This window comes from Morus notabilis, unplaced genomic scaffold (genome assembly GCF_000414095.1).
Source record: "Morus notabilis unplaced genomic scaffold, ASM41409v2 Scaffold670, whole genome shotgun sequence".
Taxonomy (NCBI): domain Eukaryota; kingdom Viridiplantae; phylum Streptophyta; class Magnoliopsida; order Rosales; family Moraceae; genus Morus; species Morus notabilis.
The window spans coordinates 34,274-42,113 of record NW_010364187.1 but is presented as its reverse complement, the minus strand read 5'-3'; the positions used below and the strand labels follow the sequence as shown (position 1 = coordinate 42,113).

General features: G+C 33.6%; 1 pseudogene; it reads right to left on the bottom strand.

The window, feature by feature from the left end:
• Positions 1 to 2,254: 2,254 nt before the first annotated feature.
• LOC21387428 lies at positions 2,255 to 7,580 on the bottom strand (annotated as a pseudogene).
• Positions 7,581 to 7,840: the final 260 nt, after the last annotated feature.

The following is a 7,840-nucleotide window of genomic DNA, read 5'->3' as shown; positions in this document are numbered from 1 at the left end:
CTTTGGATATCTGTTTGAAAATTTTATATATTCTAATGATATATTAGAATGTGATAATATATATATATAAATTAATAATTTAATACAAAACCTTTATACATAAAATTTTGAGAAAATTGTATAATTTATCCTTAAGAATGCATGAATATGAATTTTTACCTCTTTTTTATTAATACCCTTTTGTTAGTATAGTTATTTGACTAAAAAGGTTATTAATTAAGAGTAAATGGTAAAAATCTCGCATGCATTTTTAAGGGATATTTTTCTCATTTCTCCTAAAATTTTGCAATTCTTTGATTTATTTTTTCAAGGATCGGGCCAGAGTGTCATTTGTCTAATAAGGTGAATTTAAGGTTTTGAGATAATTATAAATTCTAACCCCTTGAGTACCTGACTTATAAAAACTACCCCATTTAAAAAACTCTACCCCTTCACTAGTTTTAGTTTAAAATGTAGAAATATATTAGTTAATGTTAAGGGGTAGAAATAAAAGAGGGCTCTATTTCAATGAATATTTTTAAAAATTGGCCATTTAGTTTCATTTTGTTTAACCAGTTATACTTACTTGTTTTTACCAATATTTAGTATTTTATATGATCCGAAGGTAATTGAAAATTATGATGAGGATTGTTCAGTTCTTTCACTTATATTTCGAGCCTGTTTGGTTTTTTTATTTGAACAGAAATTTAAAATTTTATTAGTGAAAATGTTACAATAAAAAGATTTAAACAACGGTTTAAACTGTGAACCAAACGTGGCATTAATATTCACGAACAGTGTAAAAGCTCACATGTTGACCAAAATAGTAAATTTCATTGGGGAGAACTTGCCAATTCTTATGAAAAAGATTTGTTTATTTATACACCTTAATAAATTTAAGGCTAGAAATTCGTGTTTGCGTGTCGTGTTCGGGCCAACACGATTATAGTAAACACGAACACGACACGATTAATAAACGTGTCAGAAACTCAAACACAAACACGAAACGTTAATAACACGGTTAACACGACACAACACGCGAACACAATTACTAAATAGGCCGTGACGGCTCGACACGAAAAACACACATTTACGACCCATTTATGACCCAACTAGCAAAAATAGTGGAATTTTATATTGTATTCAAAACTAATATTAATTGACTACTTAATATCACTTATAGTTAAAACTTGTCGAGCATATAATAAGAAAAACATAAATCCTTCAATTCTCCATGATAGCCAACATATATAAAAATATCTAAATATCAAACACACACACACATATATATATAGCTATGATACTACTAGATTATCATATATATATGTTTCAAAATATGACAAATTACCAAACATCTAAAGAAGTTTGAAAACATAACCAAGTACATCTAAATAAGTTTGAAAACATAACCAAACATTTGATTGTACTTAAACATAAAATAAATATAGGAAAATGTCTTCTTTAAGGTTGAATGCCCAACTACGCTCCAAAATTAGTTTCCAGTTGTTTTAACCTATTCATTGATGTTTTTTTTATAAATGTCATAAGGTTGAATGTATTTTTTAATTTTTTATAAATTTTATATTTTTGTATATGGGGTTATAAACGGGCGGGCCGTGTTGTGTCGTGTTAGCCCGTTAATGGCCCGTATAACTAAACGGATTAAGCGTGTCAAACGGACTGACACGAATTCAACTCATTTATTTTCGTGTTATTCGTGTCAGTCCATTAACGACCCAATTAATAATCGTGTTGTCCAAACTTATTTATTTCGTATCATTTTATCGTGTCGTGTCTGAAATTATCAGCCCTAAATAAATTAACATATAACTATAAACATAATAATAAAAGGAACCAACGTCACAATGTGTAGGTAACCGTAATAGTTGTTTTCATCGCTCCAGAAGTGGTTAAGTAGTGAACCAATCGGCTTCTTTGCCACCACCTCCATGGCGTGGCCGCAGCCCACGTCTCGTACTTCCAGCCCTTAAAAAAGGACATCAGTGACGCGCTTAGCAAGCTCTTCTCAATTATATGCCCACTTGGTACTGGTTGAGACTTGAGAGAGATAATTTTTGTTCTGAGGTTGTAATATTAGTTTTGGTTGAATGAAATTCCCATATTTATTTCAAGAAACAAAAGCATAAAAGCATGTTATTTTTCGAAGAAAAGTATACAAGCATGTTAAGCAATAAAAAATGAATATATTATTCAGCTATAAAACATTACAGAAACTCAACTAGCAAGTCTTTAAGATCAGTTAAATCATGGACTAGCTGGCGACACATGATACATAACTTTTGAGATACAGCGAATACACAACTACAAATTAGCAAAAACATTTTCAACCTAATTATTAAGGCATTTTTAGCTAAAACTTGACAACTGCTCCCTGTTCTCGACCTTCAAGCTTGTTTATGCATTCACTTCTTCATTGCAGGCCTGTTCGACCGGAAAATCTAGTTCCACAAAATTTATGGTTCTTTGAAAACGTAATAAAATCAGTTCAGGATCATAGGAACCGAGGTAACATACCATATAACAGCTTCTCCTATACGAGTTCCTACATTGCAACTAGCATTCCCATTCAGTTGTCAAGGGTCTGCTTTACATTTGTACTATCCCAGAAGCAAGGCAAAAGTATTGATGTTCTGACTTTTGAGATAACTCTTTAAAGTATCTATTCAAATCTAATTATGATCATATGCATGAATTCCGAATACAAGTACAATCTAAACTTTTTATCCCGTCAAAAATTTAGTTGAAGAATTTCTACCAACATCTTGGACAAGGCATTGTAACTGCCAAGGGAGAAACAATATAGTTGCACAAAGCGACAACGGGTTTTACCTATATTGACTAGGTGATATCTACAACAGAGAAACTAAAGTCCATCTACAACTTTGATCCCAGCACTCTTGTCCCAATCTTCAGGGGGTGCCACATCCGACATAATTTTTTCTTGACCGCGCCAAAGAACCTGCATATGTATGCCCACTTTATGTCGGTCACCACGGATACATCACATAAGAAAACGTACAGGATTAGGCCTTAAAACATACCTTATCAATCACCCCAAATTCTTTAGCCTTTGTAGCATCCATGTAAAATGGTCGTCTCATCACATTAGCTACAGTCTCTTCCGACTAGTAAAAGCGAGCAATAAAATGTACTTATTTTTCCAGTCAAAACTCCTCAAAATTAATTATAGCCAAGCACAACTCGCTATACTTACTATTGGGATTTGGAAATCCCTTTCTAAAATTGATTTGCTACAGAATACTTGTTTTGTAAATTGATTTGCTGCAGGAAATTGTTTTGGGAAGTTTTTGATTTGCAGAAATCTGTTCTAAAGAAAGTCAAATGCTTTTATTTGGTTTCTTATTTTGGAGAACACAACTTTAGCAGGTTATGGAAATTTGGAGATAATTGGAATAAATTTCTGTAATATGAAATTTATATCTTGCTGCATAAAGTGTCCAGATTCGTGGAGCATTGATTTGAGGATTTCAAGATCAGGGAAGTTGATTTGATTGCAGAATCGTACAGCACTGTTGTCTTATTTGTTATAACATAATCATCAACAGATTGTTGACAGCAGATTTGATTGGAAGATTCAGCTATTTAGCTATTTATTTGGAGTCTCATAATGATCACAGGACGCCTTTTAAAGTATTAGTTTTACAGAGTGATAGATCATTTATGAGCAATTTTGCTCCAAGTTTTTTTCAGGAGAAGGAATTAAGGTTTTTGGGAGAAAACTGAGTGAGTTGAAGGGATTTCAACATTAAGTCAAGGGGATCTCACTGAGCAAGTTCATTGGGTAGTAGCAATATCATAGGCATCATAGTTAAAGAGGGAGTCTCATGTAGAATAAGTCCATTTGAGATTGTAATATTCTTTACTTAGTGGATTGTTCAAACGTCTGGACATGGCCCTGCGGATGTAGGTGTTTACCGAACCGCGATACCATCTCCTTGTGTCCTTTTTCTGTTTATTTTCACGTTTTGATAAATTATAAATCTATCTAATAACAAAACTTGGTAAAAAAAAAAAAACCGGTACTTCCACTTACATTTCCTGTGTGTTTGGCCAGAAGTTTCACAAGAGTATCCCTATTTGTCACTATCTGCAAAAATAAGCAATATTGAATATTATGGTAATGTAAACTATTACTTAATTTGAAAGCACTTAATTAACATCACAAAAGGCTTTGAGTTTGTGTTTTAATCTATTCCATTGTCGAAATGCATAACAAAACATCAGTAAACTTTAGAAGATGATGCACAGGAACTAACCTCTTTTGCACGAATAAGAACATCACTAGCAGGCATCAATCCAGATGATGGCACACGAGGTTGTTGGATCATAGCTGAATGCCAAAATTAAAAAGAGTGATGAGAGAAAGTCCTAATTGCAATTTGCAACAACTAGGAGAGCGAACAACATTACACCTTTGGCATGCGGCATCGTTTCCCCTTGGTCCCTGCTGAAAGTAACAGACAAGCTTGCCCTATGGCTGCCCCAACAGCAACTGTATGTATCTAACCAAGCAATAAGAACCATGAAATAAGATGAAAGGTAATTATAAAAATACATAATAAAATAAATAAATAAATAAATAAAAATCGTTGATATTGTAATCATGCTCCGACAAGAATGACTACTTCCCTCAAAAAAGCAGTTAAACTATGTAATCCATCACACAACCAGCAAATAATAAACAAAAAATAAAAAATCCACAAACGCAACAACTTTAGACATCACTAACAGTCATTGCACCGCATGACAACCGCCTCTATGTGCGGTCACTGTTGCCAAAGCAGTTATACAACATTTCAACTCAAAATAGCACCAGTGAAACAGCCATCCACGCTATATCCCACAAAACCCATCTCAATCACGCTACCAGCATCAATCACTGCCACTAGAATGGAGAAAATAACGACAAGAAACAAACCTGGAAACAAAATGAAACTCACCTCATTTTTTAACTGCATCATTGCGTCATATATAGCAAACCCCTCTGTCTCCATCCCAACCTAATCAGAAGAATTTCAAACTGATGAAAAATGAGATGACAGGATGAGTAAACTAAAGGATCATTGCTTAAGAAACTAATGAATAAAATGACAAATTATTCCATCTTACTGTTTCACCATCATCACGAGTTGTTCCTGTAGAGTTTATATAAATATATATTGGTTCTTTAGGATCCATCCATTGCAGATACATCAATTCCGCCACAACAAGTTCCGTGACAGCTGGCACTAACTGTTGCACACATTGAAAGATCAAGGAACCAAGACGACTTAATAACACAATAAATTAACTTCAGATTACAAAACAAAACCATGGTTGTAAAACTCCTGAACAGACCAATCATTTTTAGGAGTGCATGACAGTACATGATCCATTTATATGCTAAATGAAATTATTCTAGACTATAAAGAGGACTGGGATAAAAGCTGTTGGCCGTGTGTAAATTCTTTCAAGGTAAGTGACGGCCTAATTCGACCTTCTTTTTTAATCTGATCCCAAAAAAAACAAAAATGAAATGAAATCATGTACGCATACTGCAATATTGATGCAAAGAAAAGACAAGTGATAAAATCTTTGAAGGAATAAACTCCACTTTCTCTTAATATGCAGATGACAGAATCAAGGAAACATGAGGCGCCAATATGTTATATAATGAATGAGTTGACAAGGATAGAAGTTTGGACATTCTCCACAAGTCAAGGGCTAAACAGTAAAATTTTCCGGATGCTTTATTGTTGTCGTGTTTCATGTTATGGGGCCTTAGGGAAGCTAAAGAATCAAAAATTATATTTGACGAAGAGCATGTCCAATTTCTCAGCATCACGCATAACAGAGCTTCTATTATACAAGATTGTTACAACTTACAATTACCTCTCACTTCATTAGCTCCCTAACAAACTCTACAAATAGTAAAATTTTTGGATAGCAAGAAACAACTTGAAACAACATCAACTTTCAGGAACTTACAGGCATCCCAATGTAAACAATTCTTCCATGGAGCAGCAATGACGGTAAATCCGGGGGTGGCCTCCTCGGCCTGTGCTCGTTGTATGAAACTGATCTCTCCACCTGTTTCAGGCAGGGGATATCATCACTTTACCAAATAGGCACCAAAATTATATTTAAAAAAAAAATTACAAACGACATCGAGTAACCTATTGTACCAAGGAAAGCATTAAAATTTGAGACTCGTCTTCTCAAGCATAATCTTGAAACTTTGTTCTTACGAGAATGAACTCTAAACAACTAAAAGATGCCTGTTTTTCGCTTTTCTTTGCCCAACTAATAATACCATTCCCAAACGTAATAATATCGTTTTTTCAACAAAAATTGAAGTATATGCTGAAACAAAGAATTAATTAATCCGTAATTACAACGAGAAATAAAGGGGTTGTTCTTTTGCAACAAAACTCAGAAAAAGTTTAAACTCGAGTTACAACTTTATTTAAGTTCATGTTCTTTGATAAAATTTGAGTTTGAACTCGAGTTTAGGGCTAAATTCGAGTTTGAACTCAAGTTTAAGGTTAAATTCGAGTTCAAATTTCCCCTTCAACTCGAGTTCATAAACTCGAACTCAAGTTAATGAACAGTATTTTTTCTATTCTTAAAAATGTCAGAATTTTTTCGCTTTAATTCTGATTGAGATAATTTTTTTTCTATGCATTCACAACGAAAAGATGAATAAAACCCTACCCATATACCCTATTAAAATTTTTTATCACCATTGAGTTTTTATAAAAATACTATCTAAATACAAATTTAAGTTTTAACCTACTCAAATACAAACTCAAAAAATTCTCAATTCAAATCACAACTCAAATGTGCACCTCTAAATACAAACTCAAATTACAACTTCAACTCAAGTCATAACTCAAACTCAACCCAAAATATTTTTCACCTTGAAACGAACAACCCAAAAAAACGAAGCAAGCATAATTCAAAACAAAACAAAACCCAATAAGCCAAAGAACCCACTATTGCCAATCATAAAACACCAGGAAAAAAATAAAAAATAAAATAAAAATAAAAATAAAAAACATGTCAAACAACTCAGCCATGAGCTTTAACAAATAGGGGTACACAGAAAATAAATAGAAATACTTGGGCAGGTGTAGCCATGAGCTTTGGAGCGTCAAACAAGTCCAAGTAAGGAGGAGATTCAGAGTTAACGGGTCGGTCGAGAAGTGTCTCAGGCGAAGTTGCAGCCACGGAAGCGAGCTTCGACAAAAAGGGGTCCTTTGGATTTATGGGTGGGACGGGGATTTTGGCTTTGGCTTTGGCATTAAAGGAACAAAAGGTTCTGAAATTTCTTGGGTTTCTGGGTCCGAGAAAAAACGGTGAGGAAGAAGAAGATGATGATGGGAGTGAGTTAGTGATGGGTAGTTGCAGACCCATGACCATTTTTCTGTGTTGATTTTTCCTTTTGGCTGGTCTGGGATTTTCTCGGCGATGAAAATCGAAGAAAATGTGGTGCTCTGGTCACTACGATGGAGAGGAAGGACGTAGAAGTTGGATGACTTGGTGGGTTGGGGTTCGTCCAGATAAATTGGGCCATTCAATTCCCTACAGCCCAAAAGGGCTCTTTAGAGCGATAATCCACTTGATTTTATTTTATTTTTGTTAGGGTGGTCCGCGCCTTTTGCCTTTTCTTCTTCCTTATTTTTTTTTTTTTTTTCCCTTTATTTTTTTTTTTTTTTTTTTTTTTTTTGACTGAAATCACGATTTAAATTTTTTGTTATAATATTTTTCTTATAAAAATTTAAATTTAAATTTTTTATTATAATATTTTTTTCATATAAATTTATTTTTTAATTTAAAT